The sequence below is a fragment of the Alexandromys fortis genome, unplaced genomic scaffold, assembly GCF_014885135.2.
Source record: "Alexandromys fortis isolate MF-2015 unplaced genomic scaffold, M_Fortis_MF-2015_v1.1 scaffold_60, whole genome shotgun sequence".
NCBI lineage: Eukaryota > Metazoa > Chordata > Mammalia > Rodentia > Cricetidae > Alexandromys > Alexandromys fortis.
In genome coordinates, this window is record NW_026067946.1 from 5,268,843 (window position 1) to 5,285,482 (window position 16,640).

General features: G+C 42.0%; 1 long non-coding RNA gene across 1 annotated transcript; it reads right to left on the reverse strand.

The window, feature by feature from the left end:
• Positions 1–9,265: 9,265 nt before the first annotated feature.
• LOC126505979 (uncharacterized) lies at positions 9,266–16,174 on the reverse strand. Its single transcript, XR_007593044.1, has 3 exons — positions 15,390–16,174; positions 10,355–10,441; positions 9,266–10,077 (listed from the first exon to the last, which is right to left on the reverse strand). It is a non-coding gene; the product is annotated as an uncharacterized lncRNA (long non-coding RNA).
• Positions 16,175–16,640: the final 466 nt, after the last annotated feature.

A 16,640-nucleotide genomic window follows, 5' to 3' on the forward strand; every position in this document is an offset into this window, starting at 1 on the left:
AGATCCATATCAATGCAAAGTATTCATCTCTATATCATATCCCCTTTTAAGTGTAAACAAACATTTATAAACAATCCTTTAGGGAATTTGGGCGTAGTTCTCTCCAAACTGCAATGGGAAGTCCTTCTGTCTATGTGTTGTTTTTATTGGTTAATGAATAAAGAATCTGCCTTGGCTTGTGATAGGGTAGAGTAGAGCAAGGCAAGGAAAACAAAACTGAATGCTGGGAGAAAGAACGCAGAGTCAAGGGGATGCCATGGAGCCACCAGAGGGGAAAGATGCAAGCTGCCAGCTAGAACCTTACCAGTAGGCCACAAGCCTCATGGTAAAATATAAAATAATGGAAATGGGTTAATTCTAGATGTAAGAGCTAGCTACCAATACGCTTAAGTGACTGGTCAAGCAGTTTTGCAAATAATGTAGTTTCTGTGTGGTTATTTGAGGGCTGAGCAGCTGGGAATGATCAAGGCGCCACCTACTACAGACTGGCACAATGATGTGGGTAACTACATCCACATAAAACCCTGAGAAAGCTTAAAAAGAAATTCTGGACACAAAAGAACAGAGTTAAGCATGGCCTTTGGTAGCCACAATTTTTTTTTTTATGTCTAGATGGGCTCACAGCTGCTTTAAGATGGATGCAGTAAAAACTGTGTGGCTTCTTTATAAACAGTGGATTCCTGGTTTGCCAGCACAAATGGCTCTGACTCTTTTGGGAGGTCCAGCTATGGAGGATTTTAATGGGGTCTGTGAGCAAAGTGCTACAGTTTGTTTAATGGTAACATAGACCTGCTGTGTGCCTAAAAATGGGGCTGTGAGCATGGCTCTCAGAGGCAGCGAACATGTCTCCACCATGTTGGATGAGGGGGAGCAAGCAGGCAGGACCGTGTTGGCCCTAGTCATACCCACTTAGGATTTTAAGAAGCAGTCCTGGTCAGAAAATAATTACAGGTACACAACAAAGACAGATTCATATGGAAAAGACCTCTAAATGGGTCACAGAGTGTTTTAAAAATGTGTGTAGGCTTGGGAGAGAGAAGAAAAAGAGTAAAGAGATAGTAAATATAATACAAAAGAGTACAGACAGTCATAGATTAAAAGAGTAAAGATAATAAAATAAATTTTAAACTTGTAGAAAAGTAATAAAGTAAGAAAAATAAGTCATATAAAGATGGAATATACATAAAGGGTCTGGATTATGTATATTATTGTGTTTTATTTAAATTTTTGACTGTGAAGGTGCTAAATACAGAGAGACATTTCATTGTATAGGCTACTAAGCTAAACCAACATATATATCCTAAAGGTGTCTTGACTTCAAAATATGGGTCTAAGGATATGTTGCTTTGTAAAAGAGGTTCTTCTTTTGTTTCCACAGAAGATGAGAACCTGTGGATTAATTCTAGACTAATGTGGTTTGATGGACCAAGACCCTCTGAAAAGTCACTGTGAACACCCTCAAAAATACTTCACCCAACAAAAAGCAGAAAGCAGTTTGGAGAGACCTATGCCCAAATATTGTTTATAAATGTTTTTATATATAAACGGGAATATGATATAGAGATTTACATTGGTATGGATCTCAGTTTATTGAAACAAATTTTAGGTCAATTTTGTTATATGCATATTTCTTCTCTTGATTAAGGTTTTGTATTTGTGCAGCTCATTTAAAAACATAATGTATAATTAAGAAATTCAGGTTACTAGATAATCATCTATATTAGTCAAGTGTGTAGTCATGTTAGTTAGGTTTTCTATATATAAAGAGAGACACATTCTTCAAATCTTTCAAAGACTTGCAGAATATGACATTCAAAATGTTTTAAGTGCTTAATACTTTCATGACAATGAGACACATCTACTCCTGGCAGTACCAATCTACTTCAAGAGGATGATGGGCATCGAAGAAGTTCCTCATGGAGTTTGTTAGCCATTTGGGAAAGAAAATACTCTTGCCTGGCCTGCTTGATGGTATGCTGTGTGAACTAGACATGCAGGACCCACAGAGAAATGACTGCTAAACTCACCTAAAGGTGAGACAGTCCCTTAGACACACACACACACACTTATATACTTACAGCTTTATATAATTAAAATCTTTTTTTCTTTTTTTAATTTATTTATTATGTATATAGTGTTCTGGGCACCAGATCTAATTGTAGATGGGTGTGAGCCATCATGTGGTTGCTGGGAATTGAACTCAGGACCTTCAGAACAGCAGTCAGTTCTTTTAACCTCTGAGCCATCTCTCCAGCCCTACTTAAAATCTTTTAAGCAGTATAAAAATCAGAATGTGGTTATCTATTTTTAAGTGAATGATTACAATGAATACAAGTGAAAAACAACATGTTTTCTATATCCCTTACATGATTAAACATTTTATCTATTACAGATAAAAAAACAAGTTTTCCCAAGAACCCATATACATTCACACCCAAGCAACTTGTTATAAATTAACAGAATATAAGCAAGCAAGGCATTTTTCTTAGCCAGTTCGTGTGTGTGTGTGTGTGTGTGTGTGTGTGTGGTGTGCATGTATGTGTGTGTGTATCAGGAAGCTGATGGCAGAATTGATCACCAACCCATCCTCCTTCCTAGCAAGAAAGTTCATCAGCCAGCAATAGCCAAACTGCCACTGTTCTTGTCCCCTGACCTCAATGAGTCCTTCAATAAACTATTAAAAGTGTGCCTTTCTAAACTTTAAATTATTTTCCAAGATTTTCTACCTGAGAGCCATTAACAAAAACATCTCGCTCTAACCTTAAGTCATAGCTAAAGCTTTGTTTCAGCTGTGGTGCACACCGAAACACTATACACATCTCCCAACATTAAGATTCAAAGAACTTGTGCTAGCTTAGCTTCCGGGACTCAGTTGCTTTTCTTAACCATGAACCTAAGCCACAGTTTATGTAGTTCCTCAAGAGAAGCTAGCTGTGTGACATTTCCTTGTTCTTATTTTTCTAGCCTCAGCAGGCCCTGTTTTACCAGGGGCAGGGACAACACCATATCTTGCTTTCACCTGTATTGGTTTTCCACTAAACTAACCTCTATCATAGTTCCTCACTATATTTATTAAAGACCCTCAGTCATCAAAATCATATGTAAACTTACACTATTATTCTATAAGATTATGGCATCAGTTGAACAATACAGCTTAGAAGGAAATCATTTCATAATCATCCACAGGTAAAAATGCCCAGTAGGATGGGATATTTCCATGAAGTGATCATACCACATCAAGGGCAATGGGGATCCCCCCATGCCTAGTCTCATCATGCCAGAAACCAGAGAAAACTGGCAGCAGCAAACATGTAAAGAACAGCAGTAGCAAGACACATTCATGGAACCGTGGGTCTTGCCTATCCAAAATTCACCCATCAGTGCCTTGCATGCTGGCGGGCCAATCCCCTGAAGTCAGCTGCCACCTCTGACATGGCCACTGGCAGGTCTACATAGAGAGTTCTAGGCCGGACAGGACTGAATATTCACGTTCTGTCCAAAAAAAAAAAAATAGGCACCTTAGTGTATTTAGGGTAAATAAATGACCTTTGGGATTTTCCCTTTTCCATCTTCTAGCCTAAATGTACACTAGCATAAGGGACAAGTTTAGTAGAATAGAGATGTCCTTTAAGGCTTGCATAATTCAGACCATGACAAAGAAAAGTTCTATTTCATTCCCTCCCTCAGTGACCCTCAACCCACCTGCTCTTGGCTTCACCTCAAATCTAGATAAGTTCTAAATCCTCTTACAACACTATGCGCACTTAAGTATTCTTCAAGCCTGCTGCAATTTATCTACTCTTTGAACTCGTTTAGCAACTTCTATGTGAGCCAAAATATTACAATAAAAATTACTTTTAAAATGCTAGGGATTAAACCCAGAGTCTTGCACAAGATGTAGATGTACCACTGAGCTAAACCCCCTATCCCCTTAAAAGATAATTTTCTATTTGAGAATTGTCCATAAAATAGTGTAGTCACAGTGTGAGTGAGGACCCAATCAAATGGAAGATAAAGACAACATTCCTATGAAATGAAGTTAGCAATTATTGAGTATCCAGGAAAATAAATATTCCCTTAAGAGCAAGGGTCAGGTGAGCTCTTTTTAGCCATTTTAAAGAATCTCTTCAGGTATGACACAAAACCACTTCATCTCAGTACAGATAGGTACAGATAGGTCCTTCTGCCTCCCAGTCATGGGACAAAGTAGAGACAAGAGAACCAACGACAACATAATGTTCATTGAGCATTCTCTGTTATAAACAACCAACTCTTGTGTCTGACCCTGTAGTCTTTAAGGTTTATTTTTACTGTTTTTAAATTATAGGTATAAGTGTAGGAATGGTATGTGTGAATGTGGGTACCTACAGAATCTAGACAAAGGTGTTGGGTGCTGTGGTGATTTAAAAAAAAAAATGGCCCCCAAAGGGAGTGACACTATTAGGAGGTGTGGCCTTGTCGGAGTAAGTGTGGTCTTGTTGAAAGAAGTGCATCACTGTGAGTTTGGCTTTGAGGTATCATATTTGCTCAAGTCACACACAGTGAGACAGATTACTTCCTTTTGCCTGCAAGTCAAGATGTAGGCCACTCGGCTACGTCTCCAGCACCATGTCTGCCTGCACTCTACCGTGCCCCACCATGATGGTAATGGACTAAACCTCTGAAAAATGTAAGCCACCCCAATTAAGTGTTTTTTCTTTATAAGAGTTGCAGTGGTCGTGGTGTTTCTTCCCAGAAGTAGAAACCCTAACTAAGACAAACGTCCTGTAGCCAGAGTTACAGGAGGCTGTTAGCCACCTGATAGGCATTCTAGGTACCAATATCCTGCCTGCTGGAAGAGCAGTATGACCTTTTAACCTCTGAGCCATCTCTCTGTCCTCCAAAAGTTCCAGCTCATTTTTTAAAGACTTATTTTTATTTCAGCTATGTGCTTATATATGTGGATATGTGCACGTGTGTGCGGGTACTCTCGGTGGCCAGAGACATAAGATTCCCCTTGAGACTGGAGCTAAAAGGCATGTGAGCCACTAGACATAGGTGCTGAGAATCAAATTCAGTTTCTCCGTGAAGCAACAAATACTCTTAATATCCGAGTCATCTCTCTAGCCTGACCCTGGACTCATTTGTTTGTTTGTTTGTTTTCATTTTTTCAAGACAGGGTTTCTCTGTGTGGCTCTGGCTGTCCTGGCACTCATTCTGTAGCCTGGGCTGGCCTTGAACTCAGAGATCTGCTGCCTCTGCCTTCACAGATTCAAAGCGCAAGTTACTGCCCGTCCTTTGACCTCTACTAAACCAAGTACTTAACTTTCAGCTTCCTCAAAATCCTTACCAAATCCAGCGGTGCTGGGCAGTAGTGGCGCACAACTTTAATCCCAGCACCCTGGAGGCAAAGGCAGGTGGATGTCTATGAGTTCAAGGCCAGTCTGATCTATAGAATGAGTCCCAGGACAGCCAGAGTTACACAGATAAACACTGTCCTGAAAAAAAACCAACAAAATAAAAATAAAAATCCTTAGCAAATCCTTAGGGAAAGAAGAAATGCAAGTAGCATATTGCATAAAGAAAAGAGCATATGATTTCAGTCTCAATATTATGGGAGAGGTCGCAAAAGAGAGGCATCGATCTCAGCTGAAGCGGTTTAGAAGGAAAGGCCACCAAGCAGAACAGAGATTCCTGGAGCAGAAACGGCTTTGTCCAGCTGAATGGGAAGAAAAATAGGAGCAACCAGGGTAGAGTTGATAAATTTGGGATGACATGCAGATTTTCAGATGCAAAGCAATACGTTTTTGTGGGCAAAACAAAGAGTTTGGAAAATTAAGGCTGGAAACCAAAGAGAGGAGTGAGAATCTTAAAAGCAGAAGAGACTAATAATATGCAAAAAAAAAGAGTTGATAATGTGGAATAAATGAACAAAATTATTAAGGATGGAGAGAGAGGAAAGGGGAAAGAGAGAGTGGGGGTGAGTGCAGGGGATCCCCATATTTACAATCTGGCTAGGAAGGGGGCATCCCTAAGGAAGTGTGTGAACGACCACAGAATGCAGAACACCCTGTAAGGAGGAACGGACAATGGAGATGGCAGCAGCAGGTGCCACGGAGGCTGTGTTTTCACAAGCTTATCTAGTGTCAATCATTAGTTGAGGTGAAGAAGTTTTCTAAACACTAAGCCATGTTTTAGCTTTAGTCACAGTAAACAAAAGAGAAAAGAACACATTTCTCCACCCCCTGATAGACCACCAAACTTTATATCTCTCCTCAAAGAGGAATGGTCAATGATGGGAGAAAGTCAGAGATGTTCCCTGAATGAACCACCTAAGAATGGATACAAATAGGGCTGGAAAGAAGGCTTGGGGCTTAAGAGCATCGGCAGCTCTTCCCAATGTTCTGAGTTCAATTCCCAGCAACCACATGGTGGCTCACAGCCATCTATAATGGGATACGATGCCCTTTTCAGATATGCATGAAGATAGAGCACCATATACATGAAATATTTTAAATTTTTTTAAAAAAAAAAACAAAGAATGGGTAAGAATACCATAAGAGAAATGCAATCATAACAGGGCCCTGACATTTCTCTTTCACTTCCTACATCTCTCCAGAGGGCTTCTTCCACTTCCTTTCCTTTAACATGTGGACCAACAAGCTGCTGAGAGTGTTTCTCAGCTGGTAAGAGGCTCAGCCATTCTCCTTTTTCTTGTATGAGAGCTTGGCCCAGATTATCATGTAAAACATGAAGGGGCAGCCTAGATATACTTGATACAGGGCGGCAGGATGAAGTCAGCCTTTTCATCTATCTATATGACGTGTTTCCTGTGGTCTTCACTTTACCACCTTAAGCTGAAGAGCTAGGTGTGTGAAACAGAAAGTGACACACTGAACCTTTAAACATATTGGTGTCAAATGTGGTAACACAGGAGAAATACTTTCTTGAAACCAAAATATGAAGTATTGAGATGAAAGCTTCGTTTCCCGGCTAACAAAAACATCATGGTTGAGGAAGCAACTGGATTCTGGCTGCAGCTTTTCCTGGCTGAGCTCACACTTAGACCTGAGCAGCAGAGGTAAAAAAGAAAATCAGCTCATTTGGGGATAATACAAACTGTCCAAGAATGTATCTTGCTAAAGTTTAGGTGTGGTTTCTTCTCAAACTCAGCTGGTAAAATGAACATAACACAGGTTCTTTGGGGTTTTTGTAGTGATGCTGCTTTGTTGGGTTTTTTGTTTTGTCTTGTTGGTCAGTCTTGCTATGTAGTCCTTGCTGGGCCGGAACTTACTGTGTAGACCAGGCTAGCTTTAAACTTTTAGAGAGTCTTTTGCTTCTGCTCTTTGAATGCTGGGATTAAAGGTGTGAGCCTCTACACCCTGCCAAATATTATGGGCTGTGTTTTGCTTTTCATTTAGCTTGTTCTCCATTTGTTTATTTTTTTTTTTTTTGAGCTAGGGTCTCTTTTAGCTTAGACTAGCTTCAAATTTGCTCTGTAGTTGATGATGACCTTGAACTTTCTAATCTACCTCCAAGTGTTGAGGTTACATTTCTCCCTCCTATATCTTATTATCCATAAATAGATAATATACACTGATTCTGCAACAGGAATAAAATTTTTATAGAAAGTCATGTCTGATGTCACAAGCCTATTAGCCCAGCACTGGAAATGCTGAGGCAAGGGGACCATAAAGTTTGGACTACATAGGAATTTTGAGACCCATCGAGGTACGTAGTGACGTCCTCTAGAAGAGGAGGAGGAGCTGGAGGAGAAAGAAAGTGGTTTGTAGGAAAGAAGCTTACACATCCTTTGGAGTAGCAAAGTTTATGTCCTGTGTCCTTCCTGGGCCTCAAAGCCCAGTCCCAGTGGAAACAGTAGCTGCAACACAGCTGTAAGGAAGCCTTGGGTTCATGCAGGAGATCAGAAGAAGCACACAGAAGCATAACTAATCTGTTTATGAAAATATTTCCCAAGGGAGCTTAGGTTCACCAACGCTGGTCAGCTCACCACAGTAGATTGTAAATCCAACAAAGTCAAACAGGAAGCTTGGTTTTTCTACGTCCCCAGATAGTCTTAAATCACTTTGCTGGCAACTGCTACACAGGTCTGGCTTGGGCCGACTGGCCATGTCATTTGTGCTTTCGATACCGTCTGCTGGTGTTTTCTAAATATCGTGGGCAGGCGACGGTTGCCGCAGCCGTGTGAGTTATAAACCTTCCGCAAAAGTAAGATTCATGAGAGAATTAAAGCTGAGTTCACCTTCCTTTAGAAGTTCGAGGAGATTGCATTAATTCTTGTTTCAAAGCACAAGATACAGGGATGGCACTCGGTGCTGACCAGTGTGTTAAAGTTAAGCTTTTAACAAAACCCATCCTTCCCGAGCCTCCCCTGAACAGGGCTTGTCCCACAGCCACCACCACACCTAGGTCTCCCATACCTCTTCTCAGATGTTGGCTATTTACAGGTTTGTTTACTATCAAACAGGAGGATTTTCTAACAAGCTTTCTTACTGGTGATTTTGAACTTAATACATTCATATCGAAACAGATACACTGGTTTCAATCTTTTGGAATATATCAGACATTCTGAGACATCATTTTGCCAGCATTAACAAGGATTCCACATGTATTTGACAAGAATGTGTGCTTTGTTGTCTGGGGCTTAGGCTCTACACATGGCCATTAGATCAGGTTTGTAGCTCATACTGTCCCCATCGTCTGTGCTCTCGCTGGTATCTCTACTACTTGTATTCTAGTTACTGAGATATCTAAAATATCCTATTCATGCATTTTTCTGAATCTCCTACTCTTTCCATTTTTGTCTTATTTATTGTTTTGCCTTATTCTGCCTTCCTCTGGTTCTCTACTCTGCAGCAGGCTGGGATCCAGAAGATACTCAAACCACCATAAAAATTATGAGAAGCCTAGAAAGATTTCAAAAATCTCATAGGTTTTCTGGATTGCCATTTTACTAGGAAATAATAACTGTGGGAAGGGAGTGCCTTGTGAGGCAAGACTTAGATAGGCAGCCCTAAAACATGATATATTCATCAAAAGATGTAGACCACCATTTTTATCAACAATACAACTGGGATTTTGAAAGTTAGATAACAGGAGAACACTGACATCTGTTATGCCCAAATCCCCAAAGTCCCTGCAAAAACCAACAAGGAGACCGAGTCCCATATGTAAAAGCAAAGAGCCTTTATTTTATGCAAGTTTGCAAACTCAGTCTCTCCGCATGTCCAACGTATTAGAATAAACGGCGAGCCCTCAGCTCAGTTAGAATTGGGTTTTTATAGTAGTAAAGGTGGGGGTGAGGGGTTTCTGAGATTTAGGACCCCTGACCGGCTGACATTTGTCTAGGGGTGTCCTGGTGAGTGTGTACTGACAGGTAGTCCTATCTACAGCAGTTGGAATGTTAGGCCTTTCCTTTGGACGGTCTGTTTTGGGGTGGTGCTAGGTAATCTCAGTTTGTGGTTCTTTCTGCAATCAGGTATTGCTTCAGGGTAAACTACTAAGATTCGGGCCTCTTATTAAATTTATCGATGGCCGAGTTCCACACTGGCAGGTGACAATGGTTGGAAGTAAAGAACTTCCTTTGGGTGACCTGCCCATACTTAGCTTATGGCTGGCCCCCACACTTCCCCCTTCACAAGCACTGATTACAGGACTCAATCTTGGGTCCTACTTGCCCTTGGTTTTAAGGAGGCATGAACAGGCACTATAGACAGTTATCCTGTCCCCCATGCCGGGGAGTTCCCACTTGTCTCAGTCTTTCAATCTATTTTGGGCAGGGGGCATGGGATGACGTGTTTCTTTCTGCAACTACTTCAAGCTGACACTGGGGTGCTGTTATCCAGGCCCAAGCAGGTTGAAAGGCTAGCCAAAGGTGGGGGGGAAGGACATTTAGGCAATAGGGCACTCATCCGACTTTGTAGAAGGAGCAGGGAGTGTTCACATCAGCTGGACTGGCGGTCCACATCAGCTTTCAGGAAGTCCAGGGCCCAGGCCCATTTAGAGCAGGTTGCAGTCAGCTACTGAGGCTTAGATGTGTCTGCCAGCCAAGTGGAAGCCTATTGAGATAAGTTTAAACTGGGAACAGAAATTAAAATTTAGAAAAAGAGCAGATAACAGATGTCGGTAAACAGGAGGTATAGACTCACACCTGAGTCCTAGCTAACAAGTTCGCTATAGCTTTGTGGAAGAATCTGGATTCTTTTTGCTGTTAAACTGACATTATAACTGCCCTAGCCATTAATACTATCAGAGATCTCAGAAGGATAAATAAAGTATATCTAAGTACAGACCAAATAGTTTCTGAATCTATTAAAAGTGACAGGGACCAGAGTCCATATACAGTTAGTCTTACCCAGGTCTCCATAGCATTGAAGGCAGAAGTATCCAAAACAGCAGTCTTACTGTCTCAGCCAGGCCCATAAGGTGAATTTTTCTTTTTCTGTGGAAGAGGTACATGGAAGAGACTGACATTATTTTGTCTAGGCGAAAGTGGTGCAATCAATTCTCCAGGGTCCTGCTGTTTGTTCACAGTCTGGACCGGGTCTGGGCAGCAGGTGTTGCACTGGGGGTCATCTCGCCCAGTGGTCAGCGTCGTCATAATCCAGGTGGAGACATCGTGGTGTCTCATAATCTTCTCTGGAGACCTTGGGTTACTGCTAGGATCTCAGAGTCTCTATCTCATATAATAAGCTTCTTAATCATTATTTTAAATGCCATATTCTGCAGATCTCTGAAGTATGAGAGCTGCCTAGGTATGTCTGATTAGACAAACTTTGTTTTTTTATTTTTTGCTTTAAGTTTGACTTTGAAAACATATATAGGGAACTAAATAAGGCTTATTCCTATAACCAATTATATTAGTACTTTCAGGATGACTGACTAACTTGTATTTTCTAACAGTCTATAATAAGTTAGCAGCTTTTACAAGACTGGAACTCCATACTCTGTAATGATTTTGAATTAAAGCTAATAAAGAAACCAAATTATTTGTTCTGAGGGTAAACACAGAACACGTTTATATCTAGCTGTTAATGTTGTCTCCTGCCAAGGCAAGGAACAGGTCCCAGGGTGAAATGGGAACAGGAGGGAGTCTAAGAGCTAGCATTGCCCTAGGGCAAACTGAGACTACGGTCTACCTGCTGATCTATAGAACCCATCTTGGCAGGTGTGTACCAAGTTGACCTGAGAGAGCTACCCTGGGCCCAACATTTTTCCCCCTTCACAAGTATCAATGACACGACTCAATCATGGGTCCTGTCTATCCAGGAGCTCAAGGGGGAGATACTGGAACCTTAATACCATCAGTTGAACAGTATTGACCCATTTTTTGAACAAAAGCCATTAGTCTGTTGATAAGAAGAAGCAAGATCATTAGGGGCCTGTTAGAGCTGGAAGTAAGGTTGTTAACCAAGGAGACCAGCTGAACAAGTTTTCATCCAGCTTCCCTGTGAGTGTTCTGTTCTCTATCATTAGCAATGCCATTGAATCTCTAATTACCCCGGAGTGATTGACATAGAAACAACATTCTTTCCCCAGAAGAGGAGGTCCAAACCTCTTAGTATCAATACAAAAATTTATGACTCAGTTTATCCAAATAGCTTAAACCCTAACAATATAAAACATAATATATTGTATAGCAGATGTCTCACAGCCTTATAAATTTATTTATTTATTTATTTTTATTTATTTATTTTTAAAAGATTTATTTATTTATTATGTGTACAGTATTCTATCTGCGTGTATGCCTGAAGGCCAGAACAGGGCACCAGATCTCATTACAGATGGTTGTGAGCCATCATGTGGTTGCTGGGAATTGAACCCAGGACCTTTGGAAAAACAGGCAGTGCTCTTAACCACTGAGCCATCTCTCCAGCCCATAAATTTATTTAAAAACTTAAAATCTCTTAAATGTCTTTTTGTGATATTAAAAATAAAGTACTTCTTTGGTCCCACCCTCGACAGCATATACAGCCTGTCTTTTGGATCTCAGCCTGCTCCATTTTACTGTACCTGGTACTTTTGGTGACCATCACCTGGCACTGGCATTTTTAAAACTATTAAGGTCCATTGTTGCAACTGCATATTCTTTGGGATTCTAGTCCTGTTATACATTTGAAACCTTAGCTGCCTTTTTTTTTATGATCCCTTTATGTCTTTTTAACCATTATCACCTGGGTGACTCTTAAATTAACAAAGTCTAGCTGGCAGAATAAGGTACATTTGAGTATAAAAACATTGAGGAGTAGCTTTAATCTATTTTAATCTAAATTATCTTGGAAATTTGTTAGGCCCACTCCATGTGATCGCCTTTAGTCAAGATGGCGGTAAAATCATGTGACATCCATTTTTTTTAACTCTAACAAAATGGCAATCCAAAATTTAAAATGGAATTATGCCTTATGGTTTTTTTTAATTACCATGCACAGATTTTAAGTAAATAAAACATCTGCTCAGCTGACGAACCCATACTAATACATCATCACTCCAAGTCTACCCTTGCCATTAGAGTTTAATCTCTGGGATGATGTGCATCTAACACGTCAACCAAGGCCATTTCCCCACCCGTGGCTATTCCTCCTTCCTGCCTCCGCGACTCCTTTGCAACTGCTGATCTCGTTGCTGTCTCCAGAGTCTGCCTTTTCCCAACTGTCAAGTCACCTGGAGTCTGACCCTGGTAGCCTTGTCTGACGGGCTTCTTTCACTTAGCGTGCATTTAAGCTTCCTTTGTGTTTTTTTCATGGCTTTGATAGCTCTTTCAGTGAGGATTGCTGGATATGACTTCGGTGTCTCATTGTGCTACAGTGTTGAAAAGTATCTTTGCTTCCAAATCTGGGCATACTACAACGATGTAATAACCTACTCTGTAAATGGTACCTCATTCCTATTGTGATTTTAAGCTCAGCTACAAGGACACAGAACATGAATATATTATGAGCCAATGATCTTGGGGAAGACCCTGAAGTTTGTCCAGCATGAACAGTGAAACAAATGCCAACAGCCACCTTGACTCTGTGCAAGCACCAGGACAATTAAAGAAGGCCCTAATAGAACCTCTCCCTGAAAAAGGCCTCATCTCGACAGATGCCCTTGACCCTACCCATTGAGAAGGTCTCTAAAGAAACATACAACATGTAAACCTTGGTGCCAGTTCACCTTCCTTTGCAAAAAGAATCTGTTTCTGATGCATGCTAATCCCATGCAGAATTTCAAAAGGGAGCATCTCCATTGGTGGTATTATTTCTGCTCCTCCCTGTGGACAACAGAATGGAACCTAGAACTTGATAAGTAGACAACTTCATAGATGGTGCCTATATATAGGCAGTAGAATATGCATATGGATTTAGACCTCACATTTCAAATTTGTAGGTTATGTTGTTTTCCTTCTGCTAGAATAGAAGTGGAGAAATTAGGTATTTTCATTTTTACTGAATTCCTAAACCCCCATGTTGATCCAGAATTTGGTAGAGAGAATGTTTGCATCGTTTTGTTTCTGCTTTCTTGTAGTGCTGGGGATAGAAGTGAGGACCTTGTGTGTTCTGGCCAAGTGTTCTACCACTGAGCCACATCCCCAGCAGAAAAAGAAGTTTATAAAACGATCTAGGGAAGGGCATAGCGAAGCTACGTGCTTCTATACACAGCTAAGTCACCGAACTCTCTAGAAGTACCCACTTTTAGCACAGACTCTCTGCTTTTAGCTCCATCAGATTGTTATATCCACCCCAATTCTAGTGAAGAACTAAGGCGATTTAGCCAAGCAAGTTTGTGCTTGACAATGGCGACGCCCCACCACAAGATGGAGTAAAGAGCCACCGTAACAGTGCATTCAGTGTGTGGATTGATTTATCTATTCATCTATCCACATATTGATTTACTTATTCAAAAAGGACCTCACTCTGTAACTCAAGGTGATCTTGAACTCATGACAATCCTCCTTTCTCAGTTTTGAAATTACAGGCATGAGCACCACACCCGGCCAGAAAGCAGTGTCCAAGCTAGACTCCGTTATGCTGGAAAGTACCAGCAACTTTCGTTCCAGCCGCTCTACCCCTCTTCCTCCTAATAATCCATAAACTGACAGAAAGTAGGGCCGATATCGGTGCATCCTGCTGCAAAGTCCAGACCACAGGAAAGCAGCTCCTTCCACTGTGTCCCCAGGCTGTCTCTGCAGAGGAATGCAGATAATACTGATTTCCACAGCAGTGGGTTCCTGTCTCCAGGCTGAAAATGCCCTTCGGGGTTTGTCTGTCCCCTGAGGTGCCGTCCACCAGAGTCTAGAGCGCTGATTTAACTGTTCAACTGCCTTTTGAGCCCGCCCTCAGGTGATTAGATGACATTAGGAACCAGTGGTAACCTTCAAAGGCCAACGGCAAGCTGTAGGCAGAGAAGTGTCTCATATCTAGCTCATATCTTATATCTTGAATGACGTAAGCGCATATCTCCGGTTACAATGTCCTGTCATCATTGGGTCCTTTGCTTTTCAGGAAGTCTTAAAAACAGGTACAATAAATCGTAACACGTTGAGCTCAATACCATATAGGGGCTTAGGGATTTGGCTTTTCATTATGGTGTAGCCTGATAAAGGGATGGTTAATAGAGCCAAGTAGGATGATTCTCCTCAGTAGAATCAGTCTGACGCGGCAAGCAGAAATAGCAGTCAAAATATATTAGGAGGTGTAACACAAGGATCCATTAACAATGGCTGTGAGCCCCTGTTGGTGATTTCCCAGATTCTGGCTGGTGCTGCAGCCCAGCACAGGCCCCAAATGTCTGGGACCTCATTTCTTGTCTTTGTTTTCTTTTATGAGACAATGTTTCATCAAATAAACCTCAAATGTTTATTTGAATGGCTTCAAATAAAACATCCTCCTGTCTCAACATCCTAAATGCTTGGATTAGAGGCTTGTCATTGAGACACACACACACACACACACACACACACACACACACGATTTCATTTAGAAGATGTCTTCAAAGAGTTCAAGCATATTTGCCTGGCGAAAACGTGAATTTCATTTGAACACTGCCACTGTAGGCATCGTGGAGGGGAAGAAGAGCAGGGGTGGAAGCAAACTGAGATCAAGAGGTTTGACAGGGACGAGGGCTGAGAAAGAGAAAAGCTAAATCTTTTTGGTGTGAAAATATCCAGAGGGCTAAAGGAAGGAACGCGGGCGGCCCTGAGGCCCTGTACTGCATTGGTGGCAGAAGCTCTGGGGGAGCTTACCACGCCCACACCCACTGCACCCAGAATCCTGGAATCCTCCCACAGGCTTCAGATGGGGAAAGTCTCCTGGTTCAACGCCATAAACACCTCTCCCTCAGGCCTTTGGCTGTTAGTGCTACCCCCCCCCCCCCCCAACAAATGTGGAGAACATAGGACTCTGACTCACCAGCCGCTTAAGTCCCAGTCCTTTTATCAGCCGTTTCCTAGCTCCAGCTCTGCTAGAGTCAATGCTATTTACAACTGGGCTCCAAAGCCCAGGGATTCCGGAGACGAGCAGGCTACCCTTGTACTTCGCTTCAGCGAAGAGGACCGCGTCCTAGCGCCTTGTCTTTTCCCATCTCTGAATCAATTCAGAAGAATGGGAATGTGGTCAGATTTGTTTTTAAACTGCGACAACACTGGACCGATCTCTGTGAGAACAGGTTGTCTGGAATGCCGTGGGCTATGCAAATACAGTAAATGAGTGCTGAGAACGTAAGAACGGAGGTGAGTCCCCCCCCCCCATCTCTTTCCAGCCCATTCCTCTGTATCACTGAGCCTCACATAACGATAACGAAATACTTGATAAGCTACTTGTGAAGTTTAGGCTTATTCTGGCTATTGTTTCTGAAGGTTAAAGTCCAAGATTAGGCCAATTTGTTTAAGCCTTTGACGAGGGCCCCATTTCATGGTGGATGGACACGGTTAAACAATCGTAAGCATCCACGTCTCAAACTAGAAAGGAAGCGGAGCGGAGTACGGAGTTACAATAATTCCTGGCATATTTCCAAAGACCTAAAGCACCCCAAGTCCTTCCTCCTACGGATGCACGGCACCCCCATGATGCCACTCTGCAACGTAAGTCTTAACAGATGGAATTTCATGAAATGCTCTTCCAAACCACAGAAGTCTCCTGATACAGCCTAACTAGAGCTTTAAAAACAATGCAAACAAACTCTTAGGGTTCTACAATGTGACAGCCTTGACTTTCAGCTGTACTGTTAGTGTCTAGGCACACCTTGGCCCTGCCCCTTGGGAAACTGGGACAGTGTGTTGCACTCTGCACCTCACATCAAGCTTGCGGAAGAGGCAGACAGTAGCCTGTCCCTTTAAGAAGATAAGCCCCACCTACCCACGCTTTCTCTTCTCTCCTCTCCTCTGAAGAAGCAGGCAGATCTCTGCATGCCCCCTCTCCTTCTCTCCCTACCCCCTTCACTCCCTACCCTTTTTCTCCCTTTCCCTCTCTTCCCACCATGTCCCTCTCTGTCTCTCTCTCCCTCCCCCTCCATTCTTTCTTCCCTTCCCATTCCCTTTATCTCAATAAACTCCACACTCAAGCTCTGTCTGTTGGGTATTCTCTCACCTGCTCCGGTTTGGACACACCCTCCACCAAGGTCCCAACTGGCACTGTATCATAACACTGGTGTGAATTGCTTTC